The sequence below is a fragment of the Peromyscus maniculatus genome, chromosome 3, assembly GCF_049852395.1.
Source record: "Peromyscus maniculatus bairdii isolate BWxNUB_F1_BW_parent chromosome 3, HU_Pman_BW_mat_3.1, whole genome shotgun sequence".
Lineage (NCBI taxonomy): Eukaryota > Metazoa > Chordata > Mammalia > Rodentia > Cricetidae > Peromyscus > Peromyscus maniculatus.
In genome coordinates, this window is record NC_134854.1 from 22,492,819 (window position 1) to 22,515,389 (window position 22,571).

At 37.0% G+C, this 22,571-nt stretch overlaps 1 long non-coding RNA gene across 1 annotated transcript in view; it reads right to left on the bottom strand.

The window, feature by feature from the left end:
• Positions 1 to 5,426: 5,426 nt before the first annotated feature.
• LOC107402974 (uncharacterized) overlaps positions 5,427 to 22,571 on the bottom strand; it is a 34,029-nt gene continuing 16,884 nt past the window's right edge. The window contains exons 2-4 of the long non-coding RNA XR_001580214.3: positions 15,290 to 15,317; positions 6,586 to 6,625; positions 5,427 to 5,874 (exon numbers count right to left, since the gene is read on the bottom strand). This is a non-coding gene — a long non-coding RNA (uncharacterized LOC107402974). The remainder of the gene's footprint in view (positions 5,875 to 6,585; positions 6,626 to 15,289; positions 15,318 to 22,571) is intronic.

Sequence of the window (22,571 nt, forward strand, 5' to 3'; positions counted from 1 at the left end):
ATTAGTCAACCCAGCGTCTTTTTAATTTCCAAGTACAGGATGGTCTTTAAGAGAGCCTAGTATCTTTACTAAATGATTTTCTAAGTAGGAGTCTTTTCTTTTGGCCACATTCACTTTGTTGGTAACAAGAGACTTCAATTCTACTTCCTGAGGCTGCTGAATGATTCAATTCAACCCAAAGAGTTTTATGTTTTATATCTTATTTAATCTATACACAACATGACATAATAGGCATTTTAGGAGACATGAAAGGTCTTCAGCAGCTATTTTAATCCTTTAGTGATCCATTATCTAGTAAAGACCATAAAAACATCAATTAAGATATATTATCAAGAGCAATAGGTTGTCAAAGACACATATAATGTGCTGTGCGACACAGAATGGGTATCAAATTGCTATGCTATTTTTCCTTATTGTAATTTGACAAGGAGCTGTGCCAAAGCTGACATCTGGATTTGTTTTCAGTAGCAACTCATACTTAAATGAAAGAAACAAAAGTAAATAAAATAAAATAAGTTGTTCCCAATGCTGTCAAAAAACTATTCTAAGTACTCTTATTTGAGAATAGTTCTGCATTAGTTATATGGAAAATTTCAGAATGACAGAAGAAAATTTATGAGCCTTATTAATTTTAATCTAATTATTTTAACTCTATTTAGCCACAGAAGTCACATCCTTTTCCGTCAATAGCAAGTATCTGTTGCTTTTAGAGGGTGGTAGTTTTAAATTTTTCTTTTATTGTTGATATTATAATAGAATTACATAATTCTCCCTTTCCTTCCTTCCCTTTGAACTCTCTAATTTAACCTTTCTTGCTGTTTTTAAAATCCATGGTCTCCTGTTTCATTAATTGTTGTAACACAAACTCAATGATATCATCACCAGTGCTAGGCTTGAAGCACATACTAGAGGGTCACTGCCAATGCAGTCCACAGCTCCGAAAAGCAATAACAAGACGGCTATCTGGGCACCAAGAAAGAATGAAAAAATGTGTAGAAAGTTGCACTGGAACTGGCAATCATTGTGTTTAATGGTCAGCAGGTCTGTGTAGGACCCTGATACAGAGTACTAAAGTTAGTTAGGATGTTACTGATGTTCTAGCTTGGCCCTTCTCTTTGCAAAGAGGAGGAAGAAACTCCAAAGAGTAAAAACATTGCTAAGGGCTATCAAGTAATCCATGCAGAAACCTCACCCAGCTTTCTTAGTCATCTGAGTCCATTACTTCACCCAGTTCTCTCTAAGGAGTACCTCAATGACTAAAAACTTTTCAGGTTGAATTTTTAGCACATATTTGGTAATATAAATTTTGATTTATAATTTATGAAACAATTCAATTTTGATATTAATTGTACAGAAAAGTAAATATAAAAAGCATTAAACTGTTACTGATGGTAATTTCTATTCAGATAGTTATGATTTAAAATTTGAAAGTACAAACTGATATATTTCCCTATTCAAAACTGAGAGCCAAAATAAACCATAAGCTAATTAAAACATGTTTCCTCCAAGAAGTATGTGTGTGTGTAGCTAATTTATCACTCTAGATCAGGATAATTATGCAGAAGAACACTGGAGAAGACAAGGCTGCTGCTTCATCCTTATCCTTATAATTATTACTTGGCTTAATTTCCTGAAGTTTTAGAAGAGGCGCTAATTTCCTTTATTTTGTTCAGAATATAAATGAGATTGTCATTTGCTTATGTTTGATTATGATTAAAACTAATAACTACTTAAGTATAAGTATATAGTATAGCTTTAATCAAATCACTCATCATCACTGATAAGACAAATTTTGTAATATGATATATTTATCCGTAATTCTGTTTGGTTCAAACAGGAAACAAGTCTTACTTTGAATATCTTTAAAAGTACTCATATTGTTTTATAAAACAGACCAGTACTGCTCATCATTTGCAGACTTACAATTTAAGGAATGGTCAAATTATCTGATAAGATATTTGCCTTCAATAGAAAAGTAAACCAACAAAATATGAAGTGAAGAGTAAGAAGCTTTACACTGGAAGCTTTCTATTATCCATTAGGTGTGGGAAATATAAAAAATATGATGTATGAACAGAAAACCTATTGTGAGTTAGTGTCAGACCCATAAAAGAGAAATGTAACAGTCCCAAGTCATGAGAAGTGAAAGAATTTATTCGTGAGATCAGAATAGAAATAGAACTTTATTGAGTTCACTATAAGGAAGCAGCAGGCAGAACAGCAGTAGAACTGTACACAATGCACCAGTGGACTATGGTTCCTTTTCTGGAGGAAAAAACCTTGTTTTGTGTTCTGCTCTACTCTAAAAGACTGTATCATGGCACTTCCGAATGCTTGGTGTTTGACTGGTTAGGACCTGGGGTTAGGATATCTCTTTGACATGACAACATAGTTGATTTTGATTGATTGATTGATTGATTGATTGACTAATTAATTGATTCAAATGATAGGGTGAGTTCTTCCAGAGATTGTTTGACATGCTGTAGTACCCCCAAAATTGTTTATTCCCCCACATTTCTCCATGACAAAGTAACAATGACAAACCTTAGACATTGGAACAAAGATCTCTTCTTCCAGAAGTTCTCAGGCTCAATGGGGTAATATCAATGTTCCCACCTACCATTGCTAACCTGCCATGGGACATCAGGGAACAATGAAGAAAGAGAAGTTGATTAAGATTCACTAGTGTTTGGGTATGTGGTGTCTTCATTTTCATTGATCTCTAGGAAGTCTTTAATTTCTTTCTTTATTTCTTCCTTAACCCATTGGTGATTCAGTTGAGCATTATTCAGTTTCCATGAGATTGTAGGTTTTCTGTAGTTTTGTTGTTGTTGAAATCTAACTTTAAACCATGGTGGTCTGATAGAACACAGGAGGTTATTCTAATTGTTTTGTATCTGTTGAGATTTGCTTTGTGGCCAAGTATGTGGTCGATTTTAGAGAAAGTTCCATGGGGTGCTGAGAAGAAGGTATATTCTTTCTTGTGAAACTGACCTACTCTGGTGATGGGATGGCCAGACACCCTGATAGTTGTGCCATAAACCCCATCCAAGGACTGAGGAATCTGGATGCAGACATCCACGGCTGGGCCCCTGGTGGAGCACTGGGAGTCTAATTAGTGAGAAAGAAGAGGATTTATATGAGCGAGAATTGTTGAAGCCAAGGTTGGATAAAGCACAGGGACAAATAACCAAATGAATGGAAGCACAGGATCTATGAACCAAAGGCTGAGGGGCCCCCAACTGGATCAGGCCCCCTGAATGGGTGAGACAGTCATTTGGCTTGATCTGTTTGGGAGGCAGCTGTGCGTTGGTGCCGGGTCCTGGGCTCGTTGCATGAGTTGGCTGTTTGAATCCTGGGACATATGCAGGGACGCTTGGCTCAGTCTGGGAGTGGGGGACTGGACCTTCCTGGACTGAGTCTATCAGGTTGATCCCGGTCCTCGGGGGAGACCTTGATCTGGAGGAGGTGGGAACGGCGGGTGGGCTGGGGGGAGGGGGAGGGGGCGAGAGGGGGAGAACAGGGGAATCTGTGGCTATTATGTTGAACTGAATGGTGTTGTAAAATAAAAAAAAATAAAAAAAAAGATTCACTAGCGTAAACACCTGGCAGCCTGTCCTAAAGTCCCTATGGGTCATGACCTGTTTCATAGTATTGTCTGGATGCATGTTGAAGCATCATCGGGACTGGAAATATTGGGTCCTGAACAGCAAACTTGACAAGTAAATTACAATTCAGGGGTTACTCAGGAGTGCCAGTCTCAAAACCAGCCACTTTTGTGAAAGTGTTTCTTTCTTTATTCTCCTCTCCCAATCTCTTATTCTCTCTCCTCTCCCAATCTCTTATTCTTTCTCTCTCTCTCTCTCTCTCTCTCTCTCTCTCTCTCTCTCTCTCTCTCTCTCTCTCTCTCTCTCCTTCCTACCTCTTATCCACCTCTCTCTGTATCTATGTTTATCTCTCTCAAATTCCATCAGTCCGGACTCGATCTTGTTGCCATGTCCTGAACTGCTCCCAGCTTGCTTGCAGATGTAACACATCTCCTCTAGAAACAGTCAGCAGCTGGTAAATCATGACCATGTTGGTTTGGGAGGGATACAGACACTAATTGATCAATTTGATCCTGTAGGACCTCAAAAGCATCTGAGATGGAGTCACAACATACCACTAGTACAGCAGAAAGGTGATGGCACAGGATGCACAAATAAGACCAGCTGTCTCTATACAAAGCCCCACACTTGTATGACCCACCTGACAAATAAAAGAATTAATTGAATCACTTGTTTTGGTTAGCTAAGTAAAAGAGAGGAATTATGACTGATTGATTAGCAGAAACAACTTAGATGTCTGGTGTAATATAAGTTGGGGTGCTGGTGTCAATTCATTTGACAAGAAGGCAAATTTTGCATTGGTCCATAGAAAAATAAAAAAAAAACCTTCAGAGTTGGGCAGGTATTAAATTCAAGCAGAAAAGCTGACTGGAGGGCCAAAGGATTTTCATGTGGTTTCAAAAGTAAATGAAAGACATAATAATAAGCTAGTGTTGCCCTGGTAAAGGGCTGCATAGGCTATGTCTGTGTGACAGCCAATAGTGGGCTGTGTTTTCACAGAAAGATAGAATTGACTGAGAATTAATTGGGATCTAAATGTGCTCAGTATTACAGATCCTCAACAGCATGCTTTGTAAGCAATTGTTCAAGGACTTGGAAGTTTTACAGTCTTAACCATTGTGATATGACCAGGTAGAATTTCAGTGGAGATGGGAATTTTTTTTTCAGCTGTCCCTCACCTTGAGATAAGTAGGACATAATACTTTGAGGTTGTCCTGGAATTGACCATTGGTTAGTTTGTATATTCATAGGACCAGCATTTGTACAGAGGGTCTTAGGAAGACTATCTAGAATAGAGAAATTTTCTCCGTCCTTAATACATTTTAAAGCTTGAAGGTGAAGCTTAACATGGGAAAGAATTGGGTCACAAAGGGATATGTGGCTGAGAGACAATGTTGGACAGTCATATTTTAAAAGTTATTAGGTTATTTGATTGGACTCCTAAGGCCATTTTATTTAATCAGAATTAAAGAATCTATTTTAGTAAGGGTGAGTTTGTGATAAGTCATATCCATTTAAAGGGTGCAGCTGTGTGTTCCTATCCCTGTCAGTTGGGAAGCAGAGATAGACAACACCAGTAACCACTTGCTTAAGGAAAACATTAGATTTTTTTTTTTTGGAGTTTATGAGATACCTTGAATAACAAGATGTCAGAGAAGTTTAGGGGAGTTGTAAAGCCTAGATAGAGTTAACCCAAGGAGCAAAATGGTTATTAGAAGTAACTAGGAAACAGAAGAAAGAAGTCAGACTATTAGCACTGGTAGAAAAATGATCACACAGACACCAGAATTAAGATCCACTTTTATTTAAGGATCCACTTTTATTATTATTTAACATAATAGTATATTTTTACGGAAGTTCCAGAAACTGCATTACCTCATCCCAAGTGAAATCCATGAGATCACCTTGGAGAAAGAGATCAAGAACAAAATCTGTAAGTTGGGTACTGGTGATCTCTTGGGTGTTAGAAGGAAAATAAGAGGGAAGATTTCGGAGGATAATATCAAAAAAGTGGTGAGCATGATGGATGGGGCTTGAAGTCGGGTTCATGAGTTTATAAGTGTTGGTAACTGGTATTCGTAACACCTGGAGTCTTCTGGAACAATAAATGCAGATCACAGGCAGGCTCAAGACTGGTGTAGGCTGTTGAATCTTACACTGGCAGAGAAGAGATGGATGCAGTAGGGGGAAATCTCTGAATTGTCACTCAAGGGAATCAGAGAACTTGGTAGAAGTTGGTTCAGATGGTCTTCAGGAGCTTCTTATCCTGTGGAAGAACCTTGAGATATTACTTAATCCCCCAATCTCAGCTGTTAAGGAGAGTTTTTCCTTTAGTGAGGAGGGATCTGGTTAAGGATTGCCCTTGGTGTCTACTTGATCTTGTTCCTGCAAGTATTGTCTTAGTTCAATTCACTACACAATATCACTTCCAACAATTGTCCTGCTCATTGGGATAGGCCTCACTTTTGGCATTAGTGGCCTTGATGGTTAGTCCCAGAGATGTCACAAACAGCACAAGCTAATGCTCTTCAGAGTTCAATAAAAGGTCTGTCTCAAGAAATGGCCTTTTATATAGGACCCTAAAAAGACTGAGCTATGCTTATTTGGGGATAAATATATGAATTGAGAAATGCCACTGTGAAAAGTGTTGTCCAGGACCATTGGATAGGGTAAGGAGCTCTTTAATATTTGGTATCTCAAGGAAAGGACATGAAACCTTGGATATGAGGGACCTCTAACCACTTAGAAAGGGTTTTTACAGAACACACTAAGCTGTGAAGTAGTATTCAGTTGAGAGTACTATTCATGGGTCATAGATCTAGGTCTGAGAGCTTGCTTTGTGCTTTAATCACATCACAGGAACACCAGGAATTTCATGTCAGACATTGTGTCTGCAAGGGATCTCTTGGTTCTAGGACCAACAGTGGAAGGTAAGAAGGTTAGACACAGAGACTAGGTTTTCCGAGGAGAAACTTACCAAATTGTGTCCTCAGATGACAAACTTGGTCTCCGGAGGGCTAGCAAGAAGAGAAAGGGAAAGTGAGTGGAGAATATAGAAAAACATCCACTGTAACAGATGCAAATTCACCCAAGACAATGTGCCACTGCCTGCTGGGTTACATTTGGGGAACTGGGGTTGAAATGAGAAACAAAAACATACCTTTCTCCTGTGTGTGCTAGGTAGTCAGGCCACTTTGACCTAGCCATTCTTATCTCACTAAAGAGTTGTCATATTTTTGTCAGAAATTCTCAGTGTCCATGGAAGGAAAGCACTTCCCCAAACAGGTCTGTAACTGAAGGTCTGCCTTAATGTTTGGAGCTATCTCATGGTCCCAAGAAAGACATTAAAAAATGAAATGACTTTGTTAACAATATGAACCCAGTTGCCAGTTACTGTAGCAATACATCCAATAGTTTAAGATTCATAATCTTTTAATGAGCTTATAAAATATACATGATCAGATGATAGATTATAAAATAAATATCTTTCAAATATTCTTAAAAGTTGAAATTTTTATACTTGCTTACCAAAGTGAAGCAAAATGCAAATTATCAAAATATAAATAAGTCTAGAAATCTCCCTATGTATCTAGACTTCATAATAAATAATTCATGGACCAATGAAGAAATCATATACACACAAAAATTAGAAAACAATTTGGGCCAATAAAAAATATAATACACCATGTTTTGGAGTGGAATTAAAGTAAAACATAGAAATTTTAGTTTTGAATGAAGTTAAAAATAGACAGTCTTATATAGACAAAGAACATTTTAAATCGATGATCTTTTCCTCATTAGAAGGGAGGGTAGCCAATTAAACTCAGAGCAATGGGAGAGAAGAGAATAGTAAATATGAACACAAAAGGCAATGCTTTGAAAATAGAGGACTCAAATGTGGCTCAATATCAATACTCAAAATCAATACTCAATTGACTCAAATATCAATACTCAGATATATGCCTAGCCTGCTTGAGGCCCTGGGCAGATGCCCACTACTGAATGGGCTAAGGGCAAAGTTGCACAAGTGTAATCCCAACGCTTGGAAGGTAGGGACAGAAGATGCTCCTCAGGGTTATCTTTGGCTTCACAGCAAGTTGGAAGTCAACTTGAACTTGTTCTTATAAGACTGAAACATGACAAAAAAAAAAAAAAAAGAAAAGAAAAGAAACGTTCAGTGCAAATGTATCATTTTGCACACAGATCAAACTGTGCCTGCACTTGAGAGGTTGCTCCCACTTGGATGGTGATCTCACTCTGCTATCGATACAAACAAAGGTAAAATGAGTTGCAAGGATGGTCTGGTCAAACTTGTGGCCACCGTATCAGTTGCTACCTTAAACTGGCGGGCCTGGTGGCTTTGTGTCTTTCTGATTGCTTGTTGCATGAAGGGCAGCAGCTTGCCACTTTTCTGACAGTTCTCTGACTCAGGATTTAGACTTTTGAGCTAATGAAATGAGCTTTAGATGAGCTTCTGGGCTTAAGCCAGTTTTATAAGTGTGGAAGTCTTGGAACCCTTGGGCGAGAGAATGAGTTGTGCTTTGGCAAGGTCTTGAATCTTTAAGGACCAGATGGCATCCTGTGGCAGGCTAAATTGCAAGCTAGACTCAAGAATCTTGACCACTCTGAGACCTGTTCTGCATAATGCCTGGAATCTCGAATATGACAGCTTTTACCCCAGTGGCTAGGCTAGATTATAGGTAGAGTTATTCTTAAAGCAGGAGCCAAGTTAGATGAACCTGATCAAATCACATGAATGATTGTTTAAAAGTAGACAATGTCCCCTGCTGAGTAATGAAGCAGTCAGAGTTTCCAAAACAGGGTCTGATATGGCACTGCTAGCCTGGTGATTGTGTGGAGTATTTGAAGAGGAATGAAGCCGGCTTCTAATTGCTGAGAGCAGCCCCATACTGACAGCCACCGCAGAAATGAGGAACTTAGCACTCCAAACATAAGAGAATAAATTCTGCCCAAACCCTGAAGTATTCGGAGACTGATTTTTCTCTTGAGTTTCTAGTCAAAAATGTGATCTCATGGAAACTGGACCTTGACCGGGGAACCCAGAGAATTCAGCCATGCCATAATAAATTTAGGTCTCACAAAACTCTGCAATACTTATTGATCAACATAATTGGTGAAACTTAGTGAATATTCTGATAGAAAATTAATATAGAGCCCTAAAGTATTAACAAATCAACTTTAAAAAGTAAAAAGAATAGTACATTGCCAATTAATAACATAATATTATACCATGGCCAAGAGAAATTCAGCTGGCATATGCTCAGTTTGCATTAGAAAAGGAAAAATCAACATAATTTTTCACATTAACAGACTAAAGAAAGTCTCAACACTGAGAAAGAAAAGTAAACACTAAGTCCCACACTTAAGAAGAAGAAGAAGCTATTTGCAATTAATTGCTCCTGGAAAGGGGAAAATTAGTTTTCCCCAATGACATGTCACTGGGTCTATCAACCACACCTGGGGCAGGTTCCGTGTGCAGAAGTTGGCCAACACAAAATGGACTCCATATTTATGTGTGTTTTGTTTTGTTTTTGTGGGTTTTTTTTCTTAGTAGGTCTTTTTGTTTGTTTGTTTTGTTTTTGACAGAGAGAGACATAATGTGTGGGCATGGAGGTGAGGACGATATGGGAGGAGTTGGGGGAGGGGAAGAGATGTGATAAAAACACACTGAAAACATGAAACAAAGAAGAAAAGCTATTAGATCATTCCAATTAAAGTTTTAAAATAACAAAATTTAACATTCACTTGTGATCCTATCACAAATCTGTGGAAGAGCAAAAAAAGAAGGGCATTTCTTATTGTGATAAGAAACATGTACACAAACCTAAAGTCAGTGTCATGCTTAACAGCAAATACTAAAGAGAATATTAGCCCATTAAAGTGGAAAACCAGACAAGTCTAAGCTCTGACTAAATATTCCACTGCAATAGGCAAATAAAAATAGATGAAAGGAATGTAGCTAACAAACAGAAGACTATTCCTGTCTAATTGTAGACATCATTGTTTATATAGAAAATCCTAAAAAAAAAATCTAATTAAAAGGTAATTGGAACTAAATACCAAGTTTAACATAGTTGTAAAATATAAGTGTCGTTAGTCTGATCATAATTTTATGAGGAATAGATTTGTTGGTTGGATCTTTTCTACTTTTCTTTGGTTATCAGTTCCTCACTTTACTTCCTGGGAAGAGTCTACTTTTCATTCTGCTCCTTTGAAGCTCATGAATAATGTTATGTATGAAGTTTTCCTACATCCAATTTCCAAAGGCAACTTACAGAAGTGGCAGAGCTTATCTATGATGAGTTAACAGCAAGAATGCAAAAATCAGGAGAAGAAAAATTGGTGGACTCAAACAGTCACAGGAGAAGAAACAATAGTGTAACAGCAAATCCTATGACGAAAATCATATTCTAATCTATTATGCATCCACTGACATTTGAAAGCTTTCATAATGAATGGATGCCTTTAAACAAGCACTCTGTGGCAAATTTTGGTTTATTTCTATATGATTACAGTTAATTACTATAATTTAAATGAATCAGAAGTATAAGTGTTAAATGGCTGGTGGACACACTGTACTTTTGTGGGCATTTAAAATGCTTAGACAAAAGTGTGATTTGGGTTTATTACTTTTTAAGCCAGTTCCCACACCATCACATGGAACTCTAGAATGCAACAATTGGTCATCAACCAAGAGTGAAATGACATCCTCCACATATTTAACTGAGAAGAATTCTGAATAGCCTCTAACTTTCTACTTTTAAGCAGTGCCCTTTGATCACGCTGCTAGAAAGAGAAGCAAACAGCCTCAGAGCCAGGGAGGCAAGATGCTCTTTCAAAATAGCTTTTTCCAAATTAGACGGAAATTGTAAAAGATCCTTCTAGAACTTTGAGAATAGTGTCTAAGCCGGGGAATGGCAGTGGGAGAGAGGTGATCTAATGATACCTCAAATGGAAGAGGCTCAGATAATGTTCTTCATGGTCATTACCTGCTGGTAGATATGTAGTATTGCTACACAGAGAAGGACACAGGGGAGAAACTGAAAAGTCGAAACATACTGAAAAAATAAAAATGTTATTTAGAAATGTTTAGGTGAGGGTGAATAGACTTGAGAGCAAATTGGATACACTGCATGCCTTCAAGAACTTTCCTGACAAAGTTCTGAGTTTGACACGAAGCAATTGTCATAGCTTAAAAAAAAAAAACAAAAAAAAAAAAACACTTGGTTGTATTGATTTGTTGAGACCAGGTCCTTTTATTCTGCATTATGGTCTAGTCTGATCTTCTGCTTCAGCCTTCCAGCTTCTGGGAATGCAGCCACCACATCCAACTTTCGAAGTTATTCATTCATATGCTGATGGCAATGCTTCTTAAAGGATATTATTTTATGTTCCCATCCACTCTAGGCAACTCTTAGAAACTTCCATTTCCATTAGAATTCTCTACAGATTTCCAGAAAAAGACAATATTATCAATGGTTATCTCAAGCACTACACTCATAATGGCTGCAGAAAAAAAAAAGAGAGAGAGAAAAGAAAATGGGAAAGAAAACCCACAGCATGGAGACCAAAGCTACAAAGTCTTCTATAATGTAGCCAAAGGGAGACTGGGAGACACTTTCTAACCCAAAGAGACCAAAGTATAGCTTTTTATAAGTAAGTGAATTTAGGCTTGTTATAGTCAGGACTCTTGCTAATCAGCATGGTGTGTTCCTAACTATACCCTGAATAAGTAAATGTGCAATAATGAAGGAACATAATCTTCCTGATGCTCCATGGTGAGAAAATGCCACCCTAGTGGCTTCTGTTGCTTCCTTCTCTGCTTTCAAGATCTGAAAACCCTGCTACCTATTCACCATCTAATGGTAGAATTAGAAACAGCTGAGAACAACTAATAATCTAGATAAGAAGGTTGACTTTTTTAGGTGCTGGCAAAGAGAAGCAGTGATATGGAAGCTATGTTACTAATGACCAAAGCCAGAAGATGAAAGCATGATAAGTAAAATGCATGTGAACCTGACTATGCATTCATCACCCTGCAGTCCTATGAGGACTATAAATTTCAAGTAGACTTCTGGGATATTCTGCAAAATATTTTTATGTGCTTAACAGAATATGATAATTTCATAGTGATAGGTAACAGCAGAATGATTACAATTATGAAGCTACTGTTTAGTCAGCTTTCTGTTGCTATAACCAAACACTTGAGACAATCCATTTAAAAGGGAAAGATTCATGTTGGCTCACACATTCAGATATTTCAATTTAGTAACTGACCTCATTGCCCAGGGCCTGTGATGAGAAAGAACAAGTCTGCAAATACGTAAGAGAACAATCATTTCCTGACGACAAGGAAAAACAAAAGCAAGCAAGCAAACAAACAAACAAAAACAGGGGGTCAGGGTCCCAATATTTCGTCAACGGTATGCTTCTGACAACTTGATTTCCTCCTTCTTCCTTCTCATCTCCTAATAGTTCCACAACCTCACAGAAGAACTCCATGCTTGTGACAACGCACTTAGTATATGGGCCTTTGGGAGACACACACCCATCCACAAAAGGCACAGAGAAGGAAAAGACAAGTTAGGGGAGAGGTCCTAGGCACAGAGCCTGGACAAGTGAAGCAGAGCAATAGGAAAATGAAGTTCATGGGTCTTATTATTTTAGGAAATAAGAAACCGAGAAGGCTTTAAATTAAGGATTTGAGTACTATAAAATAAAATAAGAAAGTTTCAAGAATATGTTTAAAATCAAAGATCAAAGCAGAAGCTCAGCTACTCGAAGGAAGAAGATAAAGTCAGAGCACAGAGGGCAACAACATTGACTACACCTCCAGCATTACATGTATAAATCCACAAGCATGGAGTGGAGAATGAGCCCTTAGGCAATGGTGTAACAAAACTATAAAAGGAGCAAAATAGGATAACCACACTAAAAAGTGCTTGACTGTACCTGGGAACTTTTATCTCTATTCCTTTGCACCTAGGATATCAACAATCTTTAAATCAACCTTAGTGATTACAGAGAATCACTGCTCAAATTCTTTACCAAATTGTTCTCTCCTAGGACATCATTTCTAAAGTGTTTCAATGAATTAACAGAAATGCCCAAGAAATACACATATGTGCCCCTTGTTGGAGGCATAAGACTTTAGTATTCCAATTCATATCATATTTACATTTGGATTTTTTGTTTGTTTTGCTGAAATATTCATCTCCAAACATTTTAGTAGGTAGCTCTGGTTGTTACTGAAGCCCTGCTGTATGTCACCAAGGAAAAAGCCTTGGTTGAAAACCCTTTTAAAGTAAAAGGAAGTCATACTTTGTTCTCTAGAAGTTTCAGTGTTATAAATAAATTTGGACAGATTCCCTTCCCAGTGCCCCCTTCTTCCCTTCTCTCACTACATGCTATGACTACTCGGAATATTCTCTGGAAAACCACATAATATGTAGTTGTGGTAGACATGATGTCCACTGGTTTAAGCCAACTCCTTCTCAAGAATCTTTTGAATGTATTGTGCCAATAAGTAAACTATTAGAGACTTTTGACATTTCAACATAACTTTCTATTTTAAAAGAAAACTCTCTCTTTGTCCTAGCTGACAAGTAGATCCACTGAGACAAGTGTTTTGAGAAAAAAATATTAAATATGTGTTGGCCAATTGTGAAGTTAGAGAATTGTTTGCCAGACTGTGGGATAATAGGAAACACCACCTGCCTTAAACCTCTAACATACTTCAACATTTGTTCATAGTCAAAGTGTATTAAAGCCAGAAAATGAGAACTACTTTGACAAATGCTCGGCTTGTTGAATTAAATACTCAATAGAATGTTATATCAAAGTGGTTTTAACTCTTTCAAAAGCATCTGCTCTTCACTTCCTTCTTCAGGGTTGAAGGCCAATAGATAAAAAAAATCATAATTAATTCTCTGCAATGAACATTTTGAGAAACTGTGAAAATGTGGTTGTAATCATAGTGTTACTAACTGATTGATGCTACTCATGAAATTTGTTGTCATGGAGCAAAGATTTCTGGAAATTGTATGATGGATTCCTTTCATGATGCAGTCAATGAAACAGGAGGCCTGCTTTTGGGAGATACTAAGATGTGAGCTCCATGCAGTGTATGAACATCTGTGCATTCACAATATTTCCTTCCTATTTGTTTTATAAATGAAGACCAGCTCTCATGAGTCTCAAGAAGCAAAGATGAAAATTCTAATGTTCTTCAACGAATACTCAACTTTTAGGTAGAGAATTGCTCCAACTAAGATATTAAACAATATAATGAACTTACTCTTTGAAAATTCCATACAATGTAGTTTCATGTTCACAACTTTCCCCAACTCCTTCCTACCCACCCAATTTTATATTTTCTCTCTTTAGACGACAAAAAACATCAAATTCATTTTGTGTTAGCCAGATACAATGGTCATGGGGCTTCCCCTGAAATGCAGTTGATGTACCAGATATTACTCCATTGAAGAAGACTGGATTTTCCTCTTCCAGTAGTAATCTAATACCAATAGCTCCTCACCTGGGAGTACCTGCCTTCCCTGCCTGATGCTGGGATTGTCTCTCTCTTGAGCTTGTGTTGGTCTTGTGCATGTTCTCACAATCTTTGAGTTCATTCATTTCTCCCTTGTACCTTCAAAACACCATTTCCCTCAAGTCACATATCACCTTTGCTCTTATACTCTTTCTGCTCCATATTTTACATAGATCCCTGAGAAATTGGAACGCTTTTGCTTTGTAATTTTTCAGAAGTGTATCATCATCTCTGATAGTCCATTTGACATTTTAAGGACAATACTGTCATCTTTCAGGTGTTGGTTTTTTGTTCATTTGCTTGCTTGTTAGTTTATATGGCACTAGTCTGTCATTCCACCTAGGATGATTTTTACTATCTTCCAGGGTAAGCTGTCATTTATAATGGCTATTATTCCAAAGATAGAGGAATCCACAGAAGGGTTCAGTCATCTACTAAATCTATCTTTTTAAGCACCTGGGTATTAGATAGATATCCATAGGCTCACCTATGAATTCAGTGAACACACTATTACCTAGGCTTGAATCATTTCCCTCTGTGTTACAACTGACTTTAACATACCTTCACTCTAACAAGAGGGTTCTCACAGAATTGAAGTGTCTGAGACAAGGTCAATCACTTGTCTATTATAATAGCAACAAGCTATTCCCAAATATTAGCACTTTAAAACAATAAAGTTGTATTATATTACATAATTTCTAAGTATCAAAAGTCCAGAAACAAAGTAGCTATGTGAATCTAGACTGGAACCTTCATGAGCTTGTAGTCAATATGTTTGTGGACTAGTCATCTAAGCACACAATAAATGGCTATTGACATGAGATCCACATTCCTTGCCAAACATATATCTACAGAGTGTGACAGCTAGCTTCCTCCAGGACAGATGATTCAAGAGGAAGAAGTAACCCATGATGTCTCTTACTCGTATACACAAGTATACACAAACCACCATTTCCATGGTATCCTATTGTCTAGAATTAAGTCACAAAGTCTAGGTGTAATAAGGTAAGAAATTCTGGATATTGATGATTAACAGTTGGTCATGACTACAGCTTTTCAGAATGAAATCCTAGTCATGAACTGGAGAATCAATAATTGGTAAGATACTCACAGTACACGAGAGTCCACTGGAGTTACTCCTAAAAGAGAAAAGATACAAATGTAAGAACTTGTGGTCCATAGGACCTGATGGGAAGAAAATAAACCTAAGTTTTCCCTATACCTCTGTTCCGTTGACGATGAATCTTAGGTTGCCTTATCTAATACCAATAGATTATCATTATGCTATCATTGATTTTATTTTGTATTTCTCATATAATAACCACAACACACACACACACACACACACACACACACACACACACACACACACACACACACACTTTTTCTCTCCGCCTGCACATGACCTTCAGGAGAAATAAGACCTAGGATTCATCTTAGCTGTCCACGAATATATCTATTTTCCTAAACAGAGGCACATCATTGATGTCTGCTGAGGCAAAGTTAACATGAAAAGTAAGAGTCTCAATTCACCACACATGAGAAAGGGTAGACGGTACTAAAAACCAAAACCAAACTCTGTCTCCTTATTTACTTTTCTATCAGCAGATGTACCTGTACAACATGGTCCTTTATTTTTTTCATCAAATTGCATGTGCAAAAAAATATGTTGTTTTAGCTTCTAAAAATTCCATTCTTTCTCATCACTAATGATGGAAAAGATGTTTCCAATGAAACAGAAAGGAGAGCGTTTTCAAATTCTGTGATCATTATTGATTCCAGTGTACATTATATGAAATGGACGTGGTTAAAATTAGTGCCTTCTTTAATTAAAATGAGAGTAACTATATTCAGTCCCAATTCCCCTTTTAAATTTTGAAATATCAAAGAGAAAATTATCAATTTTCTGAAGCATTGTTCTACAATTTTGTATGTTCTCAGAGAGATTCTGAATTTCCCAGTCACCAAATTTCAGAGAAGGGTTGACTTTTGATCAAGAAAAGTAAATGGGAACATTATGTACAAGAAACCATAATTAGAAGTGGTGTCAAACCACACCAATATATTAGCATTGGGATGTTACATATATAGGAAGATGTTATCATCATTTATATTCCCACAAAATTACTACCCAAATACAGAAAAATATAGCCAAGACCTGGAAGTTTAAGACCTATTTTCCTATAATAAAAACAGAAAAACTGAGGCCAGGCAAAAATGGATTAGTTTTCAGTGACGATTTCATGACTTGCCTCAAAGTTTATAGAATTTTTCTAACCAATTCTCACTACTGAGAAAATCTCCCTCCCTCACACTGTCATTTCACCTGTCAATGTTATTAATCCCACTTATGAATAATATTCTATCCTAATAAGCTTCACAGGTCATAAATTAGGTGTTGTTTACTGGCAAGTCTGTCTTTTCTTCTTGCCTCCTATAAACCATCCTGAGAATAGAATTGTAGCAATAATTTGCTTTTTCTAAATTTCTAATTTGCACTGATAAAGTTTATTCTGTAGCCCCCATGAAAAATTGTAAATAACCGTTTCATGGGTTGAGTTCTTTTCCAAATAGTTTGTAGTAAGAGTGAAAACATGATACTGAAAATATAATAACACAATGTGGGCTCCACCCTGTTACAATGGATAGTGTGAGTGAGAAAAATGATAGCCACAGGTAATGCATCTGCATCTGTGCCTACTAAGGAACCATATATTGAGTATCACCAGAACTTGAGAATAATGAGGAAGTTATGGTACTTTACAATATCTTAGTCAGCTATGGTGATGTAAGATGCCAATGTGAACCTGATATTGTGGCAATATTACTCACATGGTGATCAATATTAGTATCAGCTAGGATGGGTGTCTGTGTGGATTGCTGAGAGTGAAGAGAAGGTCCCATTAAGGATAAGCCAATCAGGATGCACTATCTTTACACTAAAATTATGTGGAATGCTTTCCTACTGACTAAACAGATTCACATTTATTTCGTTTGAATTTGAAGTTTGTTTTGTGTGTGTGTTTTTTATACCTATTTTACTATCTTCTTTTGGCATCAATTCTCAAACAATTTTCCTTGTTTTGTAACAATATTCATATGTATATATTCTTTTAAATTACAAATTTAAATTGATTGGTCCCTGAAAGCTAACAGAAGAAAAAAAATACACAGCAGACAACATTATCCTTCTCTTACTAAAGAAAATGCAACAAAACACAATAAAGAGGAGATTTTTTTTCCTTACTTAAAACATTTTTTCTTGGAAAAACACTATGTGTAAGGTCAGTGCAAGGATTTATTGGCATGCCTTAGTTGATGTGATCCATTACCTAGCATTATGCATTATCTGTCTCCATATTATATTCTAGTATAAGGGGAAATAGAAGGATCACTTTTTAAGGCCACATTATCTTATTCAAGCTTTGGAAGTGTTCATGCATATTGAAGAGAGAATTTAGAATCCCTAAAGTTTTAATGCACCCACATTAAATAAAGAAGAATCTCTATATTTTCTAGTTGATTTAAAGCGGGAAGAAGAAAGACAAAAATACAAAGAAAGAAAATTCAATAACACATGCCACACTGACCTTAATACAGAACATGTCCACTTATTCTTAAAAAGCACATTTTGATACTGAAAAATTATATGCAACAAAACACATATACAAATACTAGGATCATCTCACTGCAGCCCTATTTTCTTTTTTGACATAAAAGGAAAATGTATAAAAAGGTATATATAAATATATAAAAGGAATATGCCTTTATTACCAAGTAAAAGATAGTGACAGGTTATTTGCTGTTTTTGCCTTTGTACAGACTCAGATAGAAATATGACTTATTTTGGATTTAAACTTTTATATTTAATAAGACTAATTTGGTTAAATCTACTTAAATTTTACCTATTTATTTGACAATTAACATTTACATCATTTCATGCCCCATTTGTATCATGCACTATAATGAAAGCTACTTTAAGTCATAATAATACTAGGTAGATTTGTGTGTATAAGTAATCTGGGTAAGAAAAATAGTTTAACACAAACTGGGCTTTAAATGTCTATGCTACTGGAATATAGGTGCAAAAGCTTGTAGTAGCACTGGTTTGTTTTTTATTTTGTTTTGTTTTTAGAATAAAATAAGCAAATTTAGTCAAAGATAGCATTAACAATTGTAATAGTGCTGAAGTTAAATACTCTCAAAAGAAAACCTGGGAGTCTGGGAGTAAGTTGGAAGCTGAAAAGGCTTAATTATTTCAGTCCTAAAAACAGGAGGGAGTTGAATGGCATGTTGAAGGGCTGTATTTGGATTAATACCATTATGATATTCACTCTAAACATGCATCAACTATTGTGTGATAAACTTAGCAAGCAGCTACACACCCAGAAACAGATATTTAGAGAAAAGTTACCATATACACACAATCTGAGTAGGACGGAGCTTTTTGGTTTAAAACTTTAAAATTAAGTACAACTTTTGACATTGAAAAGATTGGATATCCAAGTAATTCTTGGAGTTGAAGTTTAGAAGACCGCTTAAAATTTTGTCAAATAGGGGCTGGAGAGATGGTATGGAGGTTAGGAGCGTGTGCTGTCGCAGAGGATCTGAGTTCTGATCCCAGAACCCACACTGGGTGATTCACAACTACCAGCCTCAGGGAAATCTGATACAGTCTTTGGGCCTCTGTGATATCTGCATGTAGTGCATACCCATACACAAATACACCTAAGTAAAAATCAATAAATCTTTTAAAAGATTTGTTGAATGAATAAGCATTTCCTGTAGGCAAAGAAATCTAGCCATGTAAAACTATGATGTGTTTGGAGAACTATATGGAACTTATTTTTGAGTCTTCAACCAAGTGGCCTAAATCCTGCATGGAGCCGGAACAGCTTCCGCAGGTAAAATTATTAGTGAAAATCAAAGGTTAGTGTTTTCCAGAGTCAGAAAATCCTCAGTCGGGGGTCAGGGGCAAAGCATGACAGAACTGAGTGAGGCAACTGGGACATGAACATTGATAAGTATAATTTATTTCACTGTTATTTCTTTTTTTTAAAAGTATCCCTAAGGAAGTTCATCTTCATGTTAGAAAAAGTTTTAGTAGCAAAAAACTAATGTATTCTACTAAATATTTTTCTGTGTATTTCACAAATATTTATTCAGCATCTATTATATTCTAAAGTTAGGATTTTCATTCAAAGCCCAGGAGCAGGATTCAGGGAGAGATAAGGAGCAGGGACACAGAACGTGAGCCTTGCTCAGGGGACTGACTGATTTGTCCCTCAGGAAAGCTTTGGAGCACAGATACTGGCATCAGAGACATGACAGATTCCCTTAGGTGTCCAAAGCTTTATAAGGAAAACCAGGGGACAGTTTTTCTCATTGCTGTGATTAAGCATCTTGCAAAAAGCAACTGGAGGAAACAAGGCCTCCATTGTGTTTACAGATTGCAAAGGTACAGTGCATCCCCCTGGAGAAAGCATGACAGTGAGCGCGGAAAGCTGCTCTTACATCTGGTTACTCAGTCTGGGCTCCTAGTGCTGCAGTGGTCCCACCCACTCCAGGGAGGGATTTTCATATTCATTTAACCCTCTCGGGAAACGTCTTCACAGACATGCCCAAAAAGGTATCTTACTAATGCTTTAGGACTTATTTATCTAATTACAATTAACGAGCATAACTAGAAATTTCTCTCAACTATCTATTAAAATCTATGTGATTGGGTGACAACCTGAGAAAGCTAAAACCATCTGTCTCTGTCTCTCTCTATCCCTGTCTCTGTCTGTCTGTCTCTGTCTCTGTCGCTCTTTCTCTCCCTCTCTCATTTTCTCTATATTACTCCTTTCTGTATTATTTCTCCAACATTACTATTGCTCATCATTAATTTCAGTCTGGAGCTCAATTTTAGAATATGCTGATTAAAACACCTTCTTAGCTTGTAAATTATTTGCACAAGACAAGCAGCATTGAGAGCATAAGTTGCTGCTTTTATATTTGGTGATCTTGATCGATTCTACAGATATTTAGAGATCAGTTACATCACTTACATGGGTATTCTAGTGCTCTTCTCTTAGGTTTATGCTGACATCTGAAACCACAAAACTTAGAATACATGAAACACTGCTCAAGTAGTTAATTATAGCTATAGGAAAAAACTCTCCAAGCATCTTTTAAATGTTGTGACACTAAGATTTGAAGAATCAGGGCTAACTGGATGGCTTGTTTCTATCCCATGTGGCTGGCAGGTTGGCCAGGGTCTGTCCTGTCCTGTTGGCTTCATTCACATAGATGTAGCTGGCTAGGGCAGTTAGCAGAGGCACTAAGTCCAGCCTCATCCACTTGGTCATTGCACCACAGCCTGTATCATGGATTCTGGTGCTCAATGGGACAAAGCAAGTCAGGAAGACAACCCCAAAGTCAGTATGGAAAGGGACAAAGGGCACAGATGGTTAGGGTCATAGCTCTTTGGTTTTTATTAATGTAAAAATATGCCCCTGTGATGAAAATAATCTTTTTTGTGACAGTGAAGAATTTACAGCGGTCCAATGACTTTTAGTCAAAGACACGTAAGCACATAATAAAATAACCTTGGTGAAGGAGGCTCTCATGAGCAGAAAAGAAAAAAATGCTAAAGGAGGAAAACTTGCATTATAATTCTTCTTTAAGGAAAGAGTGATATATTTATGAGTAAAAAAGCCTACACCTAAGAAAGTTAGTTTGCCCTGTTCTGAGGAAATATGAACTTTCTTGATAATTAAAGGGGTTAATTGCATTAATTGGCCTGAAGTACCATCCATTTCAGTGTATTTCACTGACAGGTAATTATAATTTGACAGAAAGAAGCATTGTCAAGGTAGAAAAGGGACAATATGGCAAATCCTTGACTTGCAGTGGCCCTGGTATTAATGAATGTTTTATTTTACCTGCTGAAACTCCTAGAGAGGTTATTAAAATAATACAAAAGTATCGCGATCAAAGTGTGTCCACAAATTTTTTTATGGCACTTCTCTCACATGGTGAAGTTCTACTTCCCTATCTTGAGAGTGAGCTGGATATACTGACTCACTTTTGAAGGGTAGTGGTGCATGGCAAGAGTGAAGGATTGTCGGAACATATGAGGCATTGTCTTAGCTTTGGCATTTCCTTTTGGGTTGCACACTCCAGCTGACAGCATCAGGACACTCGGGTTGTTGTAGAGGGTCTAGTGGATTGACCGAAGCCTCCACCCAGCAAACATCAACTGATTGTCATGAAGTTCAGCCCTCCATCCAGTTAAAGTTCACAGAGACCATGGAACTAACTTGAGAATAACCTTATGAAAAGCACAAAACCACAACTATCCAGTCTTGCCATTCCAGCAAGAAATTATGTGAGGAAATAAATGCTTTTGTTTGAAGTTTCTGTGCTCTATGACCATTTGTAACCCAATAATATACAATTAATATAGATGATAGCTGCCAGTATTATTAATATCAACTGCACAAAACAGAGCGCCAAAAACAAAACACCCTTAATGGTTCAGGTACAAATTACTGATGTTGCTAACATCTTCCCTAAAGAGCAGGTCTACTGATAACAAATGAGGGCTTTCATGGCCCAGAAGTAAGAGAAGAAATAAACTGGAGCTGAAGTTCAGTGGTAGGGCACTTGCACCCTGGTGTCTCTGAAACCTAAGTTTAATCCCTGATACTACATGGATACCAAATAGAAAAAAGGACCTTTTCTGTTATGTTCATCCTACCTACTAGAGCTTTGCATGGGGTTCTCCATCAAATCACTGGAAAAGAAGAAAGTATCATTTTTGCTACAAATGTGCTTTGCTTCTTTGCATGTCTATGTAAGTGTGTGTGTGTGAGAGTGTGCGTGTGTGTTTGTGTGTATGTATGCACAAATATGTGGGTGTAAGTGTGTTCATTTATCTCTTGGCATGTGCAAGTTCCAGGACTCCCTATAAATATCAAAATTTGAGGATGTTCAAGTCCCTTTTATAAGATGGCATTGTATTGTTATACAACATATGCATTATCCTCCTGTACCCTTGAAGTCATTTTATGTTACTTATAATACTTAACACAACATAAATTATATATAAATAGTTATTATACTGTACTACTTAGGAAAAATAAGAAAAAAGTCTGTGCATGTTCAAAATAACACAATTTTCTTTTTAAATAGTTTTAATTTAAGTTTTGAGTGAGCACTTAATAAAGGAACCACAACTACAGAGGGATTACTATATGCATGTGTCATACACAGAGAGACACACACACAGACACACGCCGCCACCACCACCAACACCACAACTTTACCACTTCCAGAAGGTCTGAAAGATTATTGAGATGATAGCTTGTTCTAAGTTTCTTCTCATTTTATTGCTGCTAATATGCAAA